We start from the raw sequence: 21,302 nt of genomic DNA on the forward strand, positions 1-21,302 counted from the left end.
GTTGATAAAGTTGATTTTATGGAAATTAAATAACTGCCCCGAAAAAGGCACTGTTAAGAGGATGAAAAGACAAGCCATAGACTTGGCGTAATATCTGCACCCCATATATCGTGCAGGGGACTTGTTTCATACTGATGTTTTACTTTGTTTCTAACTATATATATAGTTAGATAGGTACAGAAATAAATACAGATGTATGTTTAAATGGATTGGTATACATACACACATACATTTCCTATTCTGTTCACTGAAATGGCCTAGTAGCAGTGACATCCTAATTATAAGGAATGGAGTCAGTTGGTTTCTTAATATTATCATCCAATAAAAAGAACCAGGGTTCCTTGGAGAAGGAGTGGATTCTACCTATGGTTGGGGCAAGCAATAAAAAGGAATGAACTGCTGATTCACACAACAATGTCAGTGGACCTGACACTGGGTCCTGACATTGGTTGGGGCAAGAGATATATAAGATGCTCCTGGAGCATCTTGTGATGCCAAAGCTTATAAACAAACATATGGAAAACAAATAAATAAATAAATATGTCAAAGAGACACCGACATTTTTAAAACATGGTATATACATACAATCAAATATTATTCAGCCTTGAAAAAAATTCTGACAGATGCTACAACATGGATGAAACTTGAAGCCAGACACAAAAGGGTAAATTCTGTATTTGAGGTACCTAGAGTAGTTAAATTCATAGAGAAACCACAACGATGGTTTCCAGAGGCTGGGAGGAGGGCAAAAATGAGAGTTATTGGATTTTTTCTTTGTTTTGTTTGTTTGTTTGTTGTTTGGATGTGCCCATGGCCTGCAGAGAAGTTCCAGGGCCAGGGAGCAAACCCATGCCACAACTACCACAGCAGTGACACTCATTTTTAAAAATTGTGGTAATAAGCATCCTCATAGTTACTTTGGGTTCATTACAGCTGAGCCACAACAGAAACTCCTGAACTGTGCAATTTAAAATGGTTAAAATTGTAAATTTTATATTATATGCTTATTACCACAATTTTTAAAAATGAGTTTATGAAGCAACTAATGTGAGAAGTGATTTTAGAAGATAGCTGGCAAAGTTCATGAGAAAATTATCCTGTTTGTATATTTAAAATTCTGCTTAAATTAATATATTAAATTCATATTCCACCTGAAAGGAAAAATACTGAGGTCAACCTGAAAGACTACCTAATGAGACTTCTCTTGTGGCACGATGGGTTAAGAATCTAGTGTCATCACTGCAGTGGCTTGGATTGCTGCTGTGGTGTGGGTTCAATCCCTGGCCTGGGAATTTCCAAATGCCATGGGAAAATGGCAAAAGATAGAACAATTTGAGAAAGAAAATAAATAATAATATTAAATTTTAGGTGAAAGAATAAAATAAATATCCATAAGTCAATACTGATATAAACAACTGAATACGTAAGTCAGTGGGAAAGAAGGGAAAACTCTTTTGTATGAAAGAATTCCAATTAGTAAGTAGAAGTAATAAGGAAACTAGAAAATCTCCATTAGAACATCACAGAGTTGCTGTTGTGGCTCCGCGGTAATGAAGTGGACTAGTAACCATGAGGATGTGGGTTTGATCCCCGGCCTTGCTCAGTGGGTCAGGGATCCAGCGTTGTTGTGAGCTGTGGTGTGTGGCTCAGATTCTGAGTTGCTGTGGCTGTGGTTTAGGCCAGCAGCTACAGCTCTGATTCAACCCCTAGCCTGGGAACCTCCATATGTCACAGGTGTGGCCCTAAGAAGCAGAAAAAAAAAAGTTTTGAAAATTAAAAAGCAAATATATATATATATATTTTTTGTCTTTTGTTGTTGTTATTGTTGTTGTTGTTGTTGCTATTTCTTGGGCCGCTCCCGCGGCATATGGAGGTTCCCAGGCTAGGGGTTGAATCGGAGCTGTAGCCACTGGCCTACACCACAGCCACAGCAACGCGGGATCCGAGCCGAGTCTGCAACCTACACCACAGCTCACGGCAACGCTGGATCGTTAACCCACTGAGCAAGGGCAGGGACCGAACCCGCAACCTCATGGTTCCTAGTCGGATTCGTTAACCACTGCGCCACGACGGGAATCCTTAAATATATTTTTTAAAAGCTCATAACTGAGATCCATTTTACGTGCTTTGGTTTTTATTGGATAGATGTGCAAGGCTGGAAACAGCAAAGTCAATATGGAGATGGTTGCATTAGGGCCTTAGGGTAATGGGTATAGAGATAGGTAAGATGAAACATATTAGTGAGATGCCAAGGAGATAAAATTGGCAAGATACAGCAACTGACAGAAGGGAGTTAAAAATTGGAACTTTATGTATTAGGCCAGAAATGATGAAAGTGATATTTTTGAAAAGTTAATCTGTGTACCACTCATAGCATATGCTACCTTCTATTATAATCAATCTATTTATAGCCAGGTCTTCTTGATGGAAGAGACAGGATTTTACACTTTCTTATATCTCCAGAGTTTAACTTTCTGTTCCATTACAGTAGATTTATTATCATTTAAGATGCCCATAATTAGAAGACCAAAAACAAAATATGATATGGAACTGGATTGAGAGAGCACCTAACTCCTAGGCCACCAGGGATGGCCTGGATTGAGGATGGACAAGAAAACATCTTAGAAAATACATGAAGGAAATTGTATTAAAACACCTATTGTTAATTTTTAAAATTCCTATCAAATCATACATAGGATACTTTAGTAACCTAATGAAGAATTATCTATCTCAAAGCAACAGCCAACCTCATACACAGTGGTAAAGCAAGAGAGGCATTCAGAGTAAAGAACGTAATAAGAGAAGGGGACAAATATTGGTTATTATGATTATTTATAATTGTTTTATCATGTAATAATATTTTTAAAAATAGGTATAAGTATCGGAAAGGAGACCACAGCACTGTTATTTGTAGGTCGATATGATCATCCATCTCTGGAAAACTCAAGAGAATTAAGCAAAAAGATATCAGAATAAAATGTTTCTGTAAGTTAACCTTCTTTCCTCCTATTTACATTTTAAGTCATCTTTTAAATCCAGTATAAGTCCCACTTTCTCCATGAAGCCTGTGCCAAGGAAAGAAAAGGGATGGAAGGGGGAGCTAAAAGGAACTAACGTCATTAATATCGTCACCACTGAGTTTATCCATTTACTATCATCCGTTTATTCAACAAATATTTATCTCCTCTCCCTTTCTTCCTTTCGCTCCTACCTGAGGTAATCACTTCCAAGAGTTTATGTTTATTCTTCGACACCTTTCTCTATGCTCACTCACACATATTGCAACAGTCAGGTTCTGCGATACCGTTACAACGGCATGTCCGGGTTGCTGGCTGCATGTAGTATCTGTTCTCTCTTCCTTTTATAGTAATAAAGTTTTTATCTGTGCACATGGCTACTAGTTAAAGACTACCTCTCTGGGCTTTCCTAGCAGCTGGATGTGGTTATGCAACTGAGTTCTGCCACTGGAATCGAAATAAAGTTAATATGCACAACCTTTGGTGATATTCTTAAAAGGAAGGAACATGCCTTCCCCTTCTCCTTTTCTCTTTCCCAATGACTGGAGTGTGAACACAATAGGAAGAGCTGGAGCTGCCATGCTGGCCCTTGAGAGGGAAGCTTTATGTTGAAAACAACAGAACAATAAGCTCAAAAGAGCAGAAATCCCTGGTTCTCAACACCATTGAGAGACTTATTTCCCTAAATTTTATATGAGGGAGAAACATACTTTTATCTTTTTTTTTTTTTTGTCTTTTTGCCATTTCTTGGGCTCCCACGTCATATGGAGTTTCCCAGGCTAGGGGTCTAATCGGAGCTGTAGTCACCGGCCTACACCAGAGCCACAGCAATGCAGGATCCGAGCTGAGTCTGCGACCTACGCCACAGCTCACGGCAACGCTGGATCCTTAACCCACTGAGCAAGGCCAGGGATCGAACCCGCAACCTTGTGGTTCCTAAGTCAGATTCGTTAATCACTGTGCCACGACGGGAACTCCGCTTTTATCTTGTTTAAATCACTGAATTTGGACTCTACATGCTAACTAATACACATAATACAGAACAATACAATTAATCCAAATCTTGAACAAGTTGTTTCCCTTCTTTAAGCAGCTCACAGACCAGCATGGGAGACAGGTCATTACAATAGTATTTAAGTGCTGTGATAGAGAAGGTATCTGGTACTTGAAGCGGTGGAAGGTCAGCAAGCTTCGTCTGTGCAGGACATAGGTTCAGTTGGGTCTGAAGGAGGGCTAGTGGGCTACCCATTCACTCCTGTTTCTCTGGGCTTCGGCGACAATCCTCCTGTTTCCTCTTACTTCTATGGCTTATCCACAGTTCCTGCTCCTATACCCTGGTGAATGTTGGCCTTTCCCAGCGTTCTCAGTATATTCTCTCTCTTGGTGACCCCTTCATTTCCATGATTCTAAAAAGCAGCTCAGTGCTGATTATTGCCAAGTCCAACCCTCCCTTCTGAGTTTTGGACTCACAGACTTAATTGATTACTTCCCAGCTGCAAGTCTCACAGGCATCTCCAAGTTCTTATGCCAACATGTGAACTCTTCCTTTCTTCTCTCCAACCTGCTCCTCCCACAGCCTTCTCCCTCTCACCAAAGTTTATCACAATCCACCCAGTCGCTCAAGCCAGAAACTTGTGAGTCATTCTTACACCACCTTTCCCTTGCCTCCCACACTCAATATATCACCTAGTGTGCAGATACACTTTCAAAAACTCTCTTGAATTCATCTGCTTCTCTCCATCCCCACTGCTACCACTCTGGTCAGAACCACTGCTTATCTGTCTTCTCACTGCTGGTTACTTTCCAACCAAGCGTCCCTTCCACTTCTGCTCTCTCCATGCCATTCTCCACACAGCAGCCATAGCCATCTCTCAAATGCACAAATCAGATCTCCTAGGCATTCTTCAATGGATTTCACTGAATCTAAGTTAAAATTCAAAATGCTTGACATGATGCTGAGGTTATTGCCTGACCTGGCTCCTGCTTACTTCTCCAATCTCATCTCTTGGAATTTCCCCTTAACCCAACACTCACTCTGGTCTAGTCATCAAAGCCTAGATCTCTGCTGCTTCAAGGCTGCTCCTTCTGCGGGGAAAAGTCTTTCCAGAACTCTTTCCCTGGCCATCTCCTACTTATGCCTCAGGCCTCACTTTACTGCTATTTCCTCAAAGAGGCCTCCTCCATCCTCTGATCTAAATTATGTTCTTCCATTTTTCTCTTGCAGAACATGTTGTTTTCCTTCCTGTGGAAGACTGCTGGTGGATTCCCAGAATCCATTCTCCCTTTCTTTTGTAGCAATGGAATTCAGCTGGGTATTTGGCCATTTAGCTAAAGATTATGTTTCTCTCCTTTACACTCAGATGTGGACATGTGACTGTTTCGGGTAAGGGGATATACATGGATGTGATGTGTGCAAATGCCAGGGTTTCCATTTAAGTGACTGTGCTTGAACTCTCCTCATCCATGTGCTGAAAATGGTGAGAACTGAGCAGGTCACCCTGGACCAGACATGGAATCCAGGTGTTGTGTGGGAGGTGGGGTCCCTACCTGTGGACTGTCAGATGAGAAAAAAAAAAAATCTAATCCTTTTTAGCTATTGGACTTTTGAATCTCTTTGTTATAGTAACGGGGGCCTTGGATAGGTTTAAGTAGAGAATTAAGGTCTGCTGGTAGCACATCCGGGAGGCACAGGACCGTGTGAATGGAGCCCTGTGGTGTTGTGCAACCCAGTGAGACTGCAAAGAAATTACACAGACTGATGTTTTTAAAGGTTACTTTGGTTATAGTAGGGAAAATTGATTGAATCATAAAACATGTTGAGCCAGAGAGGCCAGAGGAGTGGTTGTCATAGGCAGAGGGAAGATTACCTCATAGATTAGCATAGCACAGGGATAGGGAGAAGAGGTCAAATTCCAGGAAAACTTTGAAAGGTGAACACTACCTGGCTTGGCATTTACTGGGCATGGTAGGCAAAATCACAGCCTCCAGCGATGTCCATGTCCTAATTCTGGGAAACTTTGACTATGTGACCTTACATCGCAAAAAGGACTTTGCAACTATGATTAAAGTTCTTGGGAGTTCCTTTCATGGCGCAGCGGAAACGAATCTGACTAGGAACCATGAGGTTGCAGGTTTGATTCCTGGCCTTGCTCAGTGGGTTAAGACTCTGGTGTTGCCGTGAGCTGTGGTACAGGTCGCAGACGTGGCTCAGATCTGGCGTTGCTGTGGCTCTGGCATAGGCCGGCAGTTGTAGCTCCGATTTGACCCCTAGCCTGGGAACCTCCATATGCCATGGATGCGGCCTTGAAAAGACAAAAATACAAAAAAAAATGTCTTGAGAGGAGGAGGGTATCCTGGACTATCAAGGTGAACCAGTGTAATCACAAGGGACCATGTAAAAGGGAGGTGGGAGGGTCAGAGTCAGAAAAGGCAATGTGGCTGCTGAAGCAGAGGTGAGAGTGATGTGCTATGAAGATGGAAGAAGGGGCCATGAGCCAAGAAGCCTCTAAAAGCTGGAAAAGTCAAAAGAGTGGATGCTCCTCTAAAGCCTACAGGTGGAATGCTGTCCTACAGACACCTTGATTTTAGCCCAGTAAAGCCCATTTTGGACTTCCAATTTATAGACATGTAAGATACTCAATTTGTGTTGCATTAATTCCATAGATTTGCGGTAACTTGTTATAGTAGCATGGAAAACCAATATGCTGGGTGTGGGGATAAGGGTGAAGGGAGCAATGAGTGCAGGTGGATGATATGTGTAACTGGGTGGATGATGGTTTGGGAACCCAGAAGTAAAGGCCAGTAGGGGAGGGGTGGAAGATGGGTGAAACAATCACTGGATTTGGCCATATGGATCTGGCACTCAGGAGAGAAGCTTCCCCAGAGAAAGGGATTGGGGGGACAGCCTCAAATATTTGGTGATTAAAGACAAGGGAGGGGGTGAGAGTAGTCACAGAAAAAAAGAGAAGAAAGGCCTAGGACAAAGCCAAAGTGGAGCATACAAAGGGGAGGAGCCAAGGAGGAAGAGCAAAACCCAGGGCTGTGGATCACAGAAGGCTGTGAGAAGGAAGAGTTTCAAGGTGGGGATGGTCAATTAGTGTCCAGTGTTGCCGAGAGAGAAATGTAGATCACACCATTTGCCTTAAAATCTTCAACCCTCCATATGTGAATATACATGTTTGTAAGAATTTGCAGGAACTAGGAAAAGGGACTAGTTAAGGACCAGAGTCCTAAAGCCAGACTCCTTAGTTTTGAATGCAGATTCTATCACTTGCTTGTGGTGTGAGCTTGGTCAAGTTACCTCACTTTTATATGCACCAATTTCCTCATTTGTAGAATGGGGTCATAACAGTGCTTACTTGTATGTAAGTCAATATATATACGCAAAGGGCTTTGAACCGTGCTTTGCACAGGTAAGTACTGCCTAAGTGTTACCTCGTATTGTTCTCATATTACACACTATATTGTTTACTTTGTTATTTAAGAATAATCATTTCTGCCAAAGGAAACAAACACAAGGAGGAGAAATGAAATGACATAAAAGCAAGTTGTTTGTAAGACAAAGTAAGTAGTGCATGTATGAGCTGAAATGGAGAGGAAGGGTTGGAAGGTCCAAAGAAGCACCAAAAATTCTTGAAACAGTAAATATTCATGAGGCATATTAGGTACTCAGTGTTCAGGAAGACTTCAAATGACCACCCAGTGGTGGCACTTGCACAGCTTCCATATGTTCTCTGTTTGAGAAATACAGATAAAATCCCCAGCTGCTCATCAGGCTAACTGGCCAGCTGGCATGATGGCCAGCTACCCTTGCCCCTGCGTCTCTCAATAGAGAAAGCTTGCGTTGGCTTTGGCACCAGGCACCCCGTGACAGTCAGGTCCCCTACTTCAATCTCAACTCTGGTCCTTGTAATGGTACCATCAGCACATGGAAGGCTCATGGGGATGGGGGTGGGGTGGAGAAGGGCACAAGTTCTATGCATGTTTCATAAAATAGACCACCTGCTTGTACCCTAGCCCAATTGAGTTAATCTACCCTCTCTCTATCCCCTGACTTCTTACTTTGCCGGTTAAATTGATTCAATAAGCCATGTGATTTCAACACTCTAATTTTGTCTTTGAGCCTTTCTGTGCATGGACTTCTGGGACAGCCTGCATGGCTGTATACTTGGAAGCTATTTTCCCATGCCACACCCATTAGTTACCTCATTGGGGGTAGGGAGACATGGGAGGAGTGGCAGGTCACTTTTCTTTATGCATATTTGCGTCTTCTCCTTAGTTATACTGAAAAGAGAAAGGGCTACCAGGAAAAAATCCTCCCCTAACAAGGCCTATTAAAACAACATTTTCTGCTATGCTGACTCTTGAGGCTACCCTGCCTTATGTAAAACCAGCTTTAACCTCTAGGGTGATCTGACTTCACTTTTCAACATGGAGTCACTTCTCAGCAGCTGTAGGTTAAGAACTACCCTTTATTTCCCCAGGTTCTTCCTGTTCTCCTTCTGTATACAGAAGAGAAGCAGATCAGGTTAGACCTGGAGTCTATTCACTTTCCTGGTTTTTTCTTTTTCAAAAGGTTACATCTTTAATTTAATATCTGGAAAGATAAGAAGGATGATAATTCTATTATGACAGCTGGGTACTTTATGAGTTGTTCAATTCCAAATACTGCAGTGGGAAGCTCTCTCAAGGCCACACCAGACCAAAATCTGGTAGATTTTCAGAATTCAACAACCATTTTAATCTCCTTCACATGAAACATTACCACTCATTGCCTTTCACTGATTTGCTTTTATCAGTATTGCAAATGGAGTTATCATGATGCTAATGGAGCATAAGCTTCAGGGCCTATAAAATTCTCATCAGTATGATTTTGTGGTTAATAGCTTAAACCCTGGAAATGAAAGACTTCTCACCTTTTTACTAGATAGATAGATCACATAAATTTCAGCCTCAGTGTTCTAGGTTGTAAAATGGGAGTACCTCCACTTTTAGGATTATGGTAAAGCTCAAACAGTACACAATGCTTCATATATGAGAAATGTCCGTCCGTGTTAGCTGCCGTCATTATTGTTGCCATTCCCAGAACAAGATCATTAGCTCCCTGAGAACAAGATCTGGCAACCCCAGGGCCCATCACAGGCACCCAAAAATACTTGCTGAAGCAATGATACCTTTTAAAGCCAACTCCACTCTCCCCACCTCTCTGCGTTCCTAACTAGAAATACATCTATAGTGGCATTACTGATGTGACACACACGGTTACCTCCTAAGCAAGGCGCCAGTTACCTGGTAGCACCTTCTCAATTTAAAAGCGTGCTTTAGCCTCAGCGCTTCCCTGGTGAGGCCTGAAACCCCTGTTGTTTGTCTCCTGGTCCCGGCCCAGTTCCTCTCCCCCGGGTCAGCTGAGGGCAGTCGGCAGCGGTGGGGACTAGACACACCGAAGTAACACATTCATAGCATTAGTGTTCGGCTTCGCACTTAATAAGAGCTCAATAAACGATGGTATTGTTATTAATTATTACTATTATTACTACTGGTATCACTACTAAAACTCCCAACCAGTCGGCCCCCTACTCTCCGCCCTCTCCTCCCGGAGCTAGGCCTGCATCATTTGCCTGGGGGGTGGGTTCAGCTAGGAGTGGTGTGGGAGAAACTGGGGACAGACCCTTGCTTCTGCTCCCCCTTCGAGCCGGCGCACCTCCCTGCAGGGCTGGGGCCGCGAGTCCCTGGGGGCAGCCAGGGCGGGCGGGAGGCCGGGAGGAGCGGCTGCCGACGCATTCGCCGCCGCCGCCGCAGGAGGCGGAGCGCTGCACCTGGCGGCGGGTCCTCGGCGCTCAGCCCTGAAACGGGTCCAGCCGGTAGCGAGCGGCGGAGGCCCCGGCCGGAGGAGGAAGAGGAGAGAAGATCTCGCCGGCCAGTGCGCTCGCTTCGCTGCTCCCGGCCTCCCCACCAGCCCGCATCCCTCCGCCGCGCCCCGCCCCGCCCCGCCGCAGCCCCCGAGGAATAGGCGACTTGCCGGAGATGGTGCGAGCCGGCCCGACAGCCGCCGCCCCGGCGTCCGGAGCCTCCGCCCCGCGCCCAGGAGAGATGGCTCCCCGCACCCCACGAAGCTGAGCGCCGCCGCCGCCGCCCGGAGCAGGTGAGTCGGGGCCTGGCCCGCTGGGAGGGGGCGCGCTGGGCGGGACGGCGGGGAGCCCCACCCTGGCTTCCCCAGCGGGCGGGGAGCCCCCCTCCGGCGCGCACACCTGCTGTCTGGGAGGGGGCTTCCGAGGAGGGGCTCGGAGCCAGGGCGGGTGTGGGCGTCTCCGCTCCCAGCCCGGCTCGCCCGCCGCCCTCTCCCTCCCCTCGGCTCCCGAGGCGGCTGTCATCTTTTGGGGTGCTGGGGAAGGCTACAGCCCGCACCCCTGGCGCGCCCGACGCGGGCTGCACTTCCGCAAACGTAACTGGAGTCGGGAAAACAAAGGCGCTGCCGAAGGGAGTCTTCGCCGGCGCCGGCAGCAGTCGGGGTGCGCGGTGAGGGTTGGTCCCCAAGGTCCAGGCCCTTCTTGGCCCAGCCCCACTCGCGCCCTTGCCATAAACATCCTGGGGAGAGAGAGGGAGGCGAGAACCACCAGGCAGCCCGAATACAAGTATGTAGTCACTTGTGTAGCAGGAGAAGGAAATTGACAGTGTCTTCTTTTCCAGGCGAATAAATACGGGGGGGGGGGGGGGAGAAAAAAGGAAAAGAAAAAACCCATCTTTCCCTTGTCTGCTACCATCCTAGGAGAAATTTCCCATCTCCGTGCTTCTTTACTTCAACTTGGCCTAAAATGTCCCTAGGGCCATTTTGAGACAGCAGTAGGGGTTTCTAGTCTTTCTGGGTCCTATTTATTCCCTACACAGCCCCCATAAATTTAAGTAGGATGGTGAAAAATTCCAAATACAGCTTTCCCCGTCATTTATCCCATCCCCATGTGGACAGTCAGGTGGATTAATTACCCTTAGGGCCGGCACATGGTGCATTTCGGCTCTCCCACACACATTCGCAACCACAGACGTTTCCTTTCATCCAAAAATATTTAATAAACACTTGGCGGAGCTACTAAAACAGATAAAATCTTGCCTATTTGTAGTGGTAAAGAACCTAAAAGAGTTGAGGTTCTAATGCCAGCTGGTGTCTAAATATTTGTATGCTCTGGGGCATGCCACATCTTCCTGAGTCTGTTTTTCACATGTAAAAGGAGATGGGTGAATAGTATAGTGGCCAAGTTTCCCCCAATTGTTGTAGAAGTTTAGAATTCTGTGGAAATCTAACCTGTTCAACATAAATGAATGTAAAGGGTGGATGGACATACAGTTGACCAACGACATGTGATAAGAACAGATATGGATTTGGTAGGGGTCCCTGGTGTCTGCAGAGCATCCTTTCACCAGGACATGGCCATTGGTATGCTAAAGGCGTTTGCATCATTGCTGCCCTTGTTTAAATAAAAGGAGAAGATGGAAAGCTGCCTCTTCTGAAGATCAGCTTTTGACAATTGAAGCTGCTGGTCTTCAGCAGATGTGAAAGATATTTTCAGTTATTTTGTGGTAATCAGATCGCTTGCATTTATCACAAGTTGTAAGTAAAACTTAGGATTGCTCTTAGAAGGAGGCTAGGACTTTGCTACTTAGCCCAGTGCAAGACACCCTGGGGAAGGAAGAGGAAAGGATCATATTTCAATAATACATTAAAGCTACCAAGCATGATTACAGTAATTTATTTCTAAGGCACTCTCTGTGTCTGTACAAATAAGGTAAATGTAAAAATATGAAGACAAACCAGAATGCAAAGATAAATGAAACAGCAAGGTTCGCAGTTATTTGGTGATATGAGGTTTTGGAGTGCCAAGGCTAACAGATCTAGTTTCTGGGTTATTAATAAAATAAGACACTTTTGGAGCACTTAGTATTTTCAAGACACCATCTTAAACACTTAATTTCTAAATCTATGTAAGTCTTTTCCCATTTTATGGATGATGAAGAGGAAGCTCAAAGGGTTAGGGAACTTACACAAACCATACAATCAGTAAGAGGTGGAGTTAGATTTGACCCCAAGTCTCTGGCTCCAGAGCACAGGAAATTTCCACAGGGTGTCTGTCCCTCCCTATTCAGGACCCATTAAGCCTCACCACCTACTCACCTTCCTTTGCCTCTTGCCTTTGAAATGAATTTCATTTCAATATGTGTATATTGCATATGTTAACATCTGTATAAAATTATCTATATTTATGTGCATATATACTAATGAGTGTATGTTTACCCATTTGGTCTCACCATTTTTAGGTTGAAGGCAACTGTAAAAATGAATATAACCAGATATATTTAGTGTTGGGCTGACAGGTTTTTTGTTTGACTTCTTTTGATGTTCAGTAAATTTTGATTTAGCAATCTCATTGTAGGGTAAGGGAGAAAGGCAATAGATAAAAAAGTATCTGTTAGCTGCTTTGCACTTTGTCTTGGGGAAAAAGTCAGGATATGGTAAGTGAAGAGGAATTTTTAGAAGAGATTTATGTAGTTAAACCTGCCTACAGGCACACATATACCTTGTCTGAAAGGTGTTGACAGTGGCTTCCTGAAGGAAGTGGGTTCAGATGGTAAAGAGAAGGTGTTTTTACTTTTTACCTTATAAAGTTATGTTTGGGCTTAAAAAAACTTTTTTTTTTTTTTTTGCCGCAAACATTTGTTCTTTTATTATATAAACTGAAAAGAGTAGAATTGAAGTTCCTGCTGTGATGTATTGGGTTAAAGATCTTGCATTGTCTCTGTAGTGGCTGACCCCTGGCCTGGCCTAGCGGGTTAAGGATCCAGCATTGCTGCAGCTATGGTATAGGTCACAGCTGAGGCTCAGATTCAGCCCCTGGCCTGGGAACTTGCATATGATGCTGGGTGTGGCCAAAAAAAAAAAAGTAGAATTGATTAACTTAATAAAAATCCAAAATAAAGAGAACGTGCCTAAACTCTGTAATGTTAAGAGAAGTGAAATGTGAGACTCAGGAGGAAGGTGCCCCCCCCCCCCAAAAAGAGTAGAATTGATTAACTTAATAAAAATCCAAAAAATTGAACGTGCCTAAACTCTGTAATGTTAAGAGAAGTGAAATGTGAGACTCAGGAGGAAGGTGGTATTCTGGGAATTGCAGGTGTGGGAGCAAAGGGTGACGATGACTTGGATGACTAATTTTTACCTTTTCTGACAGTATCTGTAGCATGTTCTACAGCACCCATGATTTTCCTCTTCAATAAGAATGCTCAATTTATTTGCTGAATTGGGTGATAAGAATTTCTTCTTGCTCTTGCTAGTGGTGGCTGTCTTTAGAAACATGATTGTTCTTTACGTAGAAGGTAGGAGTAGGAGAAAGAAATTTACCTGCTGTGTCATTTCATGAAATTATAGTATTCTAGATGACTTCAGGTATAATTATTTTTAGTCATATAATTTCAGGAATAGAAAGTTATTATCAAGTAATCTAGTCTGATATATATATATACATATAAGATGCATATATATTCATAATCTGGTCTGATGTATAAAGGTGTATGTATATATGTGCATATTACATATAGATATAATCTAGTCTGATGTAGGTATATAGGTACATTCCTCAGATTCTGCTTGGTTTTAGGTAATACTAACAAAAATCATTGCTTACAACCCTTAAAAATTAATACATTTCCCTGCTCAGACTTAGAAATCCAGAGTCAAATACAGTCAGATTTTTCAGAATCAAGAAGACACATTCTTCCTTGTGTTTCATACATGAAGGAAATCTGAATAAGGTTGGTTCATTATAAATTCAATAGACAATCCTGAGAAAAATGTAAAATTATTTTGCAGAAGAGAGATTCTGACAATTTTAGGTGTCATTCAGCATTCCATTTAAGGTTCTAATTATGTTTGAGGCTGAGGGAAATCTCAGTCTTTTGATTTGGGAAACTTTATTGCTCAGTAGGTTCTCTTTAAACCCAGAAATCAAGGGCAAAAATCCTACCTGAGTACAAAGCCAGATTGGGTAAAATCTTTTCCTCAAAGCAAAATGAATGTGTCAGTTCTCAGGACACAACATTTTGGATTCCTGGGAAATGAAAAATATATATATCTGCTGTGAATTCTATATGGGGCAAAGAAAACACCCTTAATGTCTCCATCAGGAATATTCCATTTGGGGAGTTCCTTCGTGTCTTAGTGGAAATGAACCCGGCTAGTATCCATGAGGATGCGGATTTGATCCCTGGCCTTCGCTCAGTGGGTTAAGGATCCAGTGTTGCTGGGGCTGTGGTGTAGGCCAGCAGCTGCAGCTCTGATTCAGTCCCGAGCCTGGGAACCTCCATATGCTGCAGGTGTGCCCCTGAAAAAAAAGAAGAAGCAAAAACAAAAAAAGAATATTCCATTTGGATATAATTTCTCTCCAATATTAGCTGTTTGTGGCCATTTATTATACTTTACTGGCATTTTGGAGGTTGAGAAGGTCTGTGTCAGCTTGATTTATTGTTCTAATTCTGAATGACATGTTATCTAGTGCTTGGCCCTATTGTTGGGTTTTAGTAACATTTGCTTTGTAGCTGTATTTCCTTCTCTGTGTTTATAAGATGCTTATTTACTACTTTGTAAAGTGGCATTATTTAAATTAAGTTAGTTGGCTGGGCAGCTTTTAGAAACTATTAGAGTCATTTGCTAAGACAATGATTCATTGGCTCTGAGCCCAAAGAGAAAACTAAGCCAAAACAAACAAATGTGGAAGACCTAAATTTTGAGTCTGTATGTTAATATGTGTCTGCTATAGATATTGCAACTCTGGTTACTAGTTTGTGGTTCTAAATAACACTGCAGGCCCACATAACCAGATATTGTGTTTTAAAAGCAGCCTTCAGAGTTTCCGTCGTGGTGCAGTGGAAATGAATCCGACTAGGAACCATGAGGTTTGAGGTTCAATGCCTGGCCTTGATCAGTGGATTAAGGATCTGGCGTTGCCGTGAGCTGTGGTGTAGGTCGCAGACATGGCTTGGTTCTGGTGTTGCTGTGGCTGTGGTGTAGGCCAGTGGCTACAGTTCCAATTGGACCCCTAGCCTGGGAACCTCCATATGCCACAGGTGTGGCCCTAAAAGGACAAAAGACAAGAAACAAACAAAAAAAGGCAGCCTTCATCTGCTCTTGTCCAGTGTGATGTACATGTGGCTGAGCCATAGATGTGCTGATGATTGCGTTGAAGAGATGTTAAGTTTTGGAAATGTGAATGACCATCCTGTATTATGATCTGGTGGTCCTGCTCTGTTTTGGGAATGGGAGAGAAATGGGGCAAAGATAGGAAGAAACCTCAGCCCTTAGAAGAACCATATTTCAGAAGTATAAAAGAGGACTGAGTAAAGGATGATCAAGATTTTTTTGACATTTATTCTGGCATGTGTTTGAGTAGGGGAGACAAATTCAGGAAATGTGCAAGTAGAAAACAGGAAAGTCCAAGAGCTCTCTTGTGGCACAGCAGGTTAAGGACCTGGCATTGTCACTGCAGCAGCTTGGGTTGCTGCTGTGGCACAGGTTTTATCCTTGGCCCAGGAACTTTCACATGCTATGGGTGCTGCCAAACAAATGAACAAAAAGAAAAGAATAGAAAACTGGGAAGTCCAGCTTTGAGTGACTCTGAGGAAATGTTTTGATCTGAGACCAAGAGTGGAACTTGGGGAAGAGAGAGATGGAACAGCGTGAGTCAGCAGTGGCAGAGGGAGCCTTTGTGTGGCTTTGTGGGGGAACAAGAGGAGAAGTAGAAAGAGGAACTGGTGTTGTCTCAACAAGCCTGATTTGTGGGTTCATTGTGCTGAGGGAAAGTGAGCGAGAAGCCTGGGCTGGTAGTTAACTCCCTGTGTGGTTATATAGAGGGACCTCAGTTCTTCCCCTCTCCTTTCCACATGTGGCCACTTGGGCTTGGGCCCTTCTGCATCGTGGGGGGAAGAGCAGAGATGGGACCAAGAGAGCCCAGGATAGTAGAGGAGTAGGTCCCCAGCCACCATATGGTGAACTCTTCTACCTGCTCTGGGTATTTTTAGGGACAAGGTTAAGGTAGAATATACTTGGCCTAAAGTAAACAAGCTATCTCTCAACAGAGTCAAGTCTGAGGCCCCCACTCTAAACTCTTAAAGCAGAACCATACAATGTGACATGTACCCTATCTATGACTTTTAAGGAAAAAGACTATCTGACCCAGCATAGCCAAGCTTCTCTGACATGCTTTTTTACTTCTATTTCAAAATAATTTCTGTGGAATTGTGTTTAGTGAACAGATGGGACCCAGACTCACTTTTATGAGGGAATTTAAATAAAAGACATTCAAAGGAGTAAAAATGACACACATTTAAATTTTATTTCCTATTAATGAGGTTCCCTGTATTTTGAAGGCCCTTTTAGTTGTTCCTATTGGTAAGCAGGATTGGCTCAAAGACAGGCAGACTTTAATTTAGCAACTCCCAGTGACCTTTTAGGAACTACAGGGGCAAGCATGACCCAGTTATCACTCAAATACTGTATTTCAAATAATGCCCATGGCAATTTGGAAGTTCCTGCACCAGGGATTAAATCTGAGCTACAGCTGTGACCTGTGCGACAGCTGTGGCAACACTGGATCCTTAACCCACTGTGCCACAGCAGGAACTCCTAAATATGCATTTTTAAATTTTTTTTTTCTTTTTAGGGCCACACCCACAATATATGTAAGTTTCCAGGCTAGGGGTTGAACAGGAGCTATAGCTGCCACCCTATGCCATAGCCACAGCAACACAGGATCTGAGCCATGTCTGTGACCTGTACCACAGTTCACAGTAACTCAAGATGCTTAACCCACTGAGACCAGGGCTCGAATCCATGTCCTCATGGCTACTAGTCAGGTTCGTTACTGCTAAGCTACAATGGAAACTCCCACCTAAATATGTATTTTAAAAGTGACATATGTTCATTGGAGAAAAATCTAGTAAAGTATAAGAAAAAATATTAAAGTAATTCCTAATTTTACTTCTCAGAGATAAGCCCCAGTAACATTTTGGTATTATTTTCAAGTCTTTTTCTAAAATATACTTTGTATGAAGTACATAGGTTTACAAATACAAACTTTTACAATGCATAGAGGTTTGTGTCTTGCTTCCCCCCCCCCTCACTTAATGCGATGCAGAGGTCATGGGCATTTCCCTGTATTCTATTTAGGTTGCAGTAAATTCTGTTAATTAAGTTCAGTTTTTCTATCCTGTGAATGTAAGTGTCTGCTTTTCCTCTCATATGGATATATGATGATTTATTTAATAGTTCCTACTACTGATTGCTTACTTTGTTTTTATTATTATGCTAAGCATCCTACTCTTAAATCTTTGCCTTCTAGGAAGGCCTCTCAGTTAATGAGAGTACCTATGAATCTTCATCTTTACCTGATTTGAATATTTTCATTTTCAAAAGTATTGGTCTGGTATGTATATTGAAGTATCTTGTTTCTTCAGTGGGCTAGGTAATAAATCTTTTTTCTGAAAGAAACTGATAGCACTTTGTAACACTCAACTTATCAGAGTCTTAACAGCATAAGAAACAAAACAATTTTAGATTATATATGCTAGAATGTGCTTGGGATATAAATTATTGTTTTAGACTATAGTGTTCTTAGGGGATATAATAAAAAATTACTGATGGTAGCTACGTATCTGTAGAAGAATGTATTTTAAATTTTGAGGTCTATATTTTGATCTAATTATAGATTCATAAAAGATGTATCTGAGAAAATGATACCTATACTTTTCTGTTTAGAATGCCTTGTACTATGGATAGACTGTACAATCCTTAATCCTCTTATCTTCAGTGTCTTAGTGCCAGAGTACCAGCCTTTTATTGAATAAGCACTTATCAAGCATCCGTTATAAATATAGTATTATTTTACATGTAAAATACATATACTGGTATTCTAACCTCATATTATATTACTAATACCTGGAGTTGTATTTTTATTTCTCATTGTGATCCTTGTTTTTTCATAGTCTGCTTTTCATGTGTTCTTAGTATTTTTAGATTTTGGACCCATGGTCCTTTACCAATTGTATTTGCCCAAGTCGGTCCTTTTCTGAAAATATTTGTGAAAAAAATTGAGCACATATAAAACAAGTATTCACATAACTAGGTTTAAAAATAAGCCAAAAAAAACATTTTAATAGAATTGTTATTTGTGGTTTCTTTTACTACTACATATTCTGTATAAATTGCTTCTAAAGTACAGTAAGTGATAATTTATAGAAGAGAATCTATAAAACCTTAAGTAAATAACTCAGCTTTCAATATTAACCTTTAAAAAATTTGCTGTTTTAGGCTTCGAAAAGATAAGAAGAAAAGGAAAAAGATAAGCTAAGATTTTTCCGCATTAGCTTCTTGGCAAAGAAACAAAGATTGTGCTTACTATAGTTTTAAAGTAGGAGATAACTTGATAATAGAGACAGTTTTCAAATAACAAGTGTTGACTTGCTGTGGCGCCCGCTTTCACTGTGGCCTGTGCTCCTGCTGACAAGGTTCCATCCTTCCCTGTTTCTTTCCTCTTTTAACCTAGTACCTGTTCTATTACCTAGAATGTGTTTGACGATACCGCTCTAATATGGATGTATTTCTTCAGGCTCCCACGTGAAAATACTTGCACTTGTAGGGTCCCTTACCTAAGAAACTACATAATGTTCGAAAGCTAATAGGAATTTCATAAACATTTATTAGAGAAATAAATGTATGATGGGTGCATCAGTATACATTTGAAAACAAATTGAGCATATATGTGTGATCCATTTATTCAGTGCTTTCAAAGACTGCTGGTAGAAACTCCATGGCTCCCACAGGTTGGACCATTGCCCTGGAGGAGGCAAGTGACCAGTGATTGCATGCCCACTGCTGTGGCTCAGGGCTGGAGGAGATTGGGTGGGGAAGCTCTGGGTGGGCTTGTTTTTTGAGATATGTTGCTGGCACTTCTGATTGGAACAGTAGAAAGAATTTCCCCCAATTTAAAAGTTACGTACTTTGTAACACTTAGGTCACCCTCTTGCTTCAGCAATCTGGGTACCAGCACTGTTTGTAATGTTATTTCAGGGGGAAATGGTTTCAAAGCTTCAACAATTGAAGAACAGTGACCATTGGAAACCCAACCCCATTCAGGAGTTTGGTTATCCTAAATAAAAGATGTTATTGCCGTGTCTGGCTATTGATCTTGGTTTAGAGAGAGAGTACTGTGTACTGGTTCTACTTTTACAAAGCCTTTGTGACCCCCTTAAATCCTTACACTGTTTTCCTTCTTGAGAAATAAATGCAGAGTATCAGTAGCAATATATTCAATTAATTTCAGTTCCTGTTTTGAGTACCTTTTGGATTTTTTTTTCTCTGGTTGGAGAAACTCATAAGATACACATATATTTTAAAGAAAATATTTTTTTTTTTTCATGCTGTCCTGTGAACTGTTCCTTGTTCTCACACTGGGCTAGTTTTAAGACAGGAAGTTTGAGAGGTAGAAGGAAGCAAGGTTTTAGGGCCTGCTTCAGATTTATATCATAAACTTTTGGCACAATATTTAATCAAAAGCATAAAATGAATAAATAGAAATCTACTTCCATGATGGTGATAAGGTCTAAGGACCTAAATGACAAAATTTTTATTGACATTTAAATGTGTCTTCCACAAAGCAAAAGTGAAAATCCACTGGGCTTTTAAGACTCAAACCACATTTAGGGTTAATGGCTATTCTACCCCCTCTCCCTGAGATAAAAAGTAATTTATTGTTTTTACCCTCCTTGCAGGTGAAGGGAGATATGTTACATAGGGTTTCCTCTCCTTTATTTCAGGTATATTATATTACAAATATAATTCAAATGTTCTTAAGGGGGGGCTGTATTTGAAATGAATAGTTATTTCTTACCCGGGGACACTTAATTATCGTTCTAGTCCATAGTCCAATAATGTGTTCTCTAGTAGCCAAGTGCATAACCCCCACCCCCGGTGGGCTGTGGGCATGGAAATGGATATGATGTAAATTCATCATTGAATTGAAATTGAAAAAATTGCAAAATAAGGCCCAACAATGTAATGAAATATTATACCCTGAAATAAGATCACAACCATCCTCACCACCAAATGTTCAAATGTTGCTTTTGAGTTAGAAAGATAGTTTTTCAAACATTATATCGTTTAAGCCTTAGGACCCTCTAGGAGTGAGTTGACTCAGGTTTGTGTTTTCAGACTCCATTTTACGATGAGGAAAAGGAGGCTCAAAGAGGCACTGCTTTGTCAAAGCCAGAAGATCAACTGGAACTTCTTTCTGCGCTTCCTAAAATTAATGTCTTTTTCTTTAAACTTTATTAAAATCTTAAATGTATTTTGCCATCAGGTATTTGTCAAAAATAACCGATACTTTTGAGAGTTCACAAGAGCAAAGGGTAATATGCTAAGTACTAGATTCCTCCTTCAAGGAGTTTATAGCCTAGTTGGGCAAACAGGAAATATCTATAAAAAGAGCAACAAAATTACACCTAAATCAAACAACAGCTCAGGTATGAGAGCAATCTCCAGAAGTAGAGGAAGGAGTGAGGAAAATACTGCAAGCTCACTCTGTTTCCAGATATTATAGAAGATTGCATTAGGTATAGTTCACAAAGTACTGTCTAAAATGATTCCATCCCAGTATCTTCATACTTGGAGTTAGTGTTAAGCCCAAGGCACTAAAATAAAAGGTCAAATTTAGGAAATCCTTAGTAGGGGTTGCAATAGCAGAACCTTGCCAGTCTGTGTTCCACACCAAAGTTGTAATGATCTTTGTAAAATACAAATGTAGCCATTCTACTCTCCTGTTCAGTTCTCTTCTGAGGCTCCCCATTATGGTGAAAATAAAAAATAGACACATTCTTACAGATGAAGCACTGTGCTAAGAGTTCAACATGTGTTATCCTTTTTTATCCTCACAGCTGCCCTCATGGAAAAGTATTATTATGTTCCTCATTTTATAGATGAGGCAGGGTAAGATTTAGAGAAGTTAAAAGCTTTCCCAAGGCCACAGAGCTCCACAGTGACAGGTTCCAATCTCTGCTGGTCTCTCAGTCCCTACCCATGTGCTGTCATGCAGATACCCATTCTGGATCAGCCCCTCACTTGCTCCTCCTTTGTGAGTTACCCATCCTTTAAGACCCCCGACCCAGAGACTCCTGTGTCATCCATGCTTGCACCTATTTTAACACTGGGCACAGTAAGTTGTAGTTGTGGAGAGACCCCTGCCTCTCTCCCAT

General features: G+C 41.9%; 1 protein-coding gene across 1 annotated transcript in view; it reads left to right on the forward strand.

Annotated features, from left to right (window-relative positions):
* The first annotated feature begins 9,817 nt into the window (after nucleotides 1–9,817).
* The window catches only part of MFSD6 (major facilitator superfamily domain containing 6), an 86,032-nt gene continuing 74,547 nt past the window's right edge, over nucleotides 9,818–21,302 (forward strand). Inside the window, exon 1 of the mRNA XM_047773071.1 lies at nucleotides 9,818–10,158. The gene's annotated coding sequence lies outside the window, so the exon portion shown is untranslated. The remainder of the gene's footprint in view (nucleotides 10,159–21,302) is intronic.

This window comes from Phacochoerus africanus, chromosome 3 (assembly GCF_016906955.1).
Source record: "Phacochoerus africanus isolate WHEZ1 chromosome 3, ROS_Pafr_v1, whole genome shotgun sequence".
Lineage (NCBI taxonomy): Eukaryota > Metazoa > Chordata > Mammalia > Artiodactyla > Suidae > Phacochoerus > Phacochoerus africanus.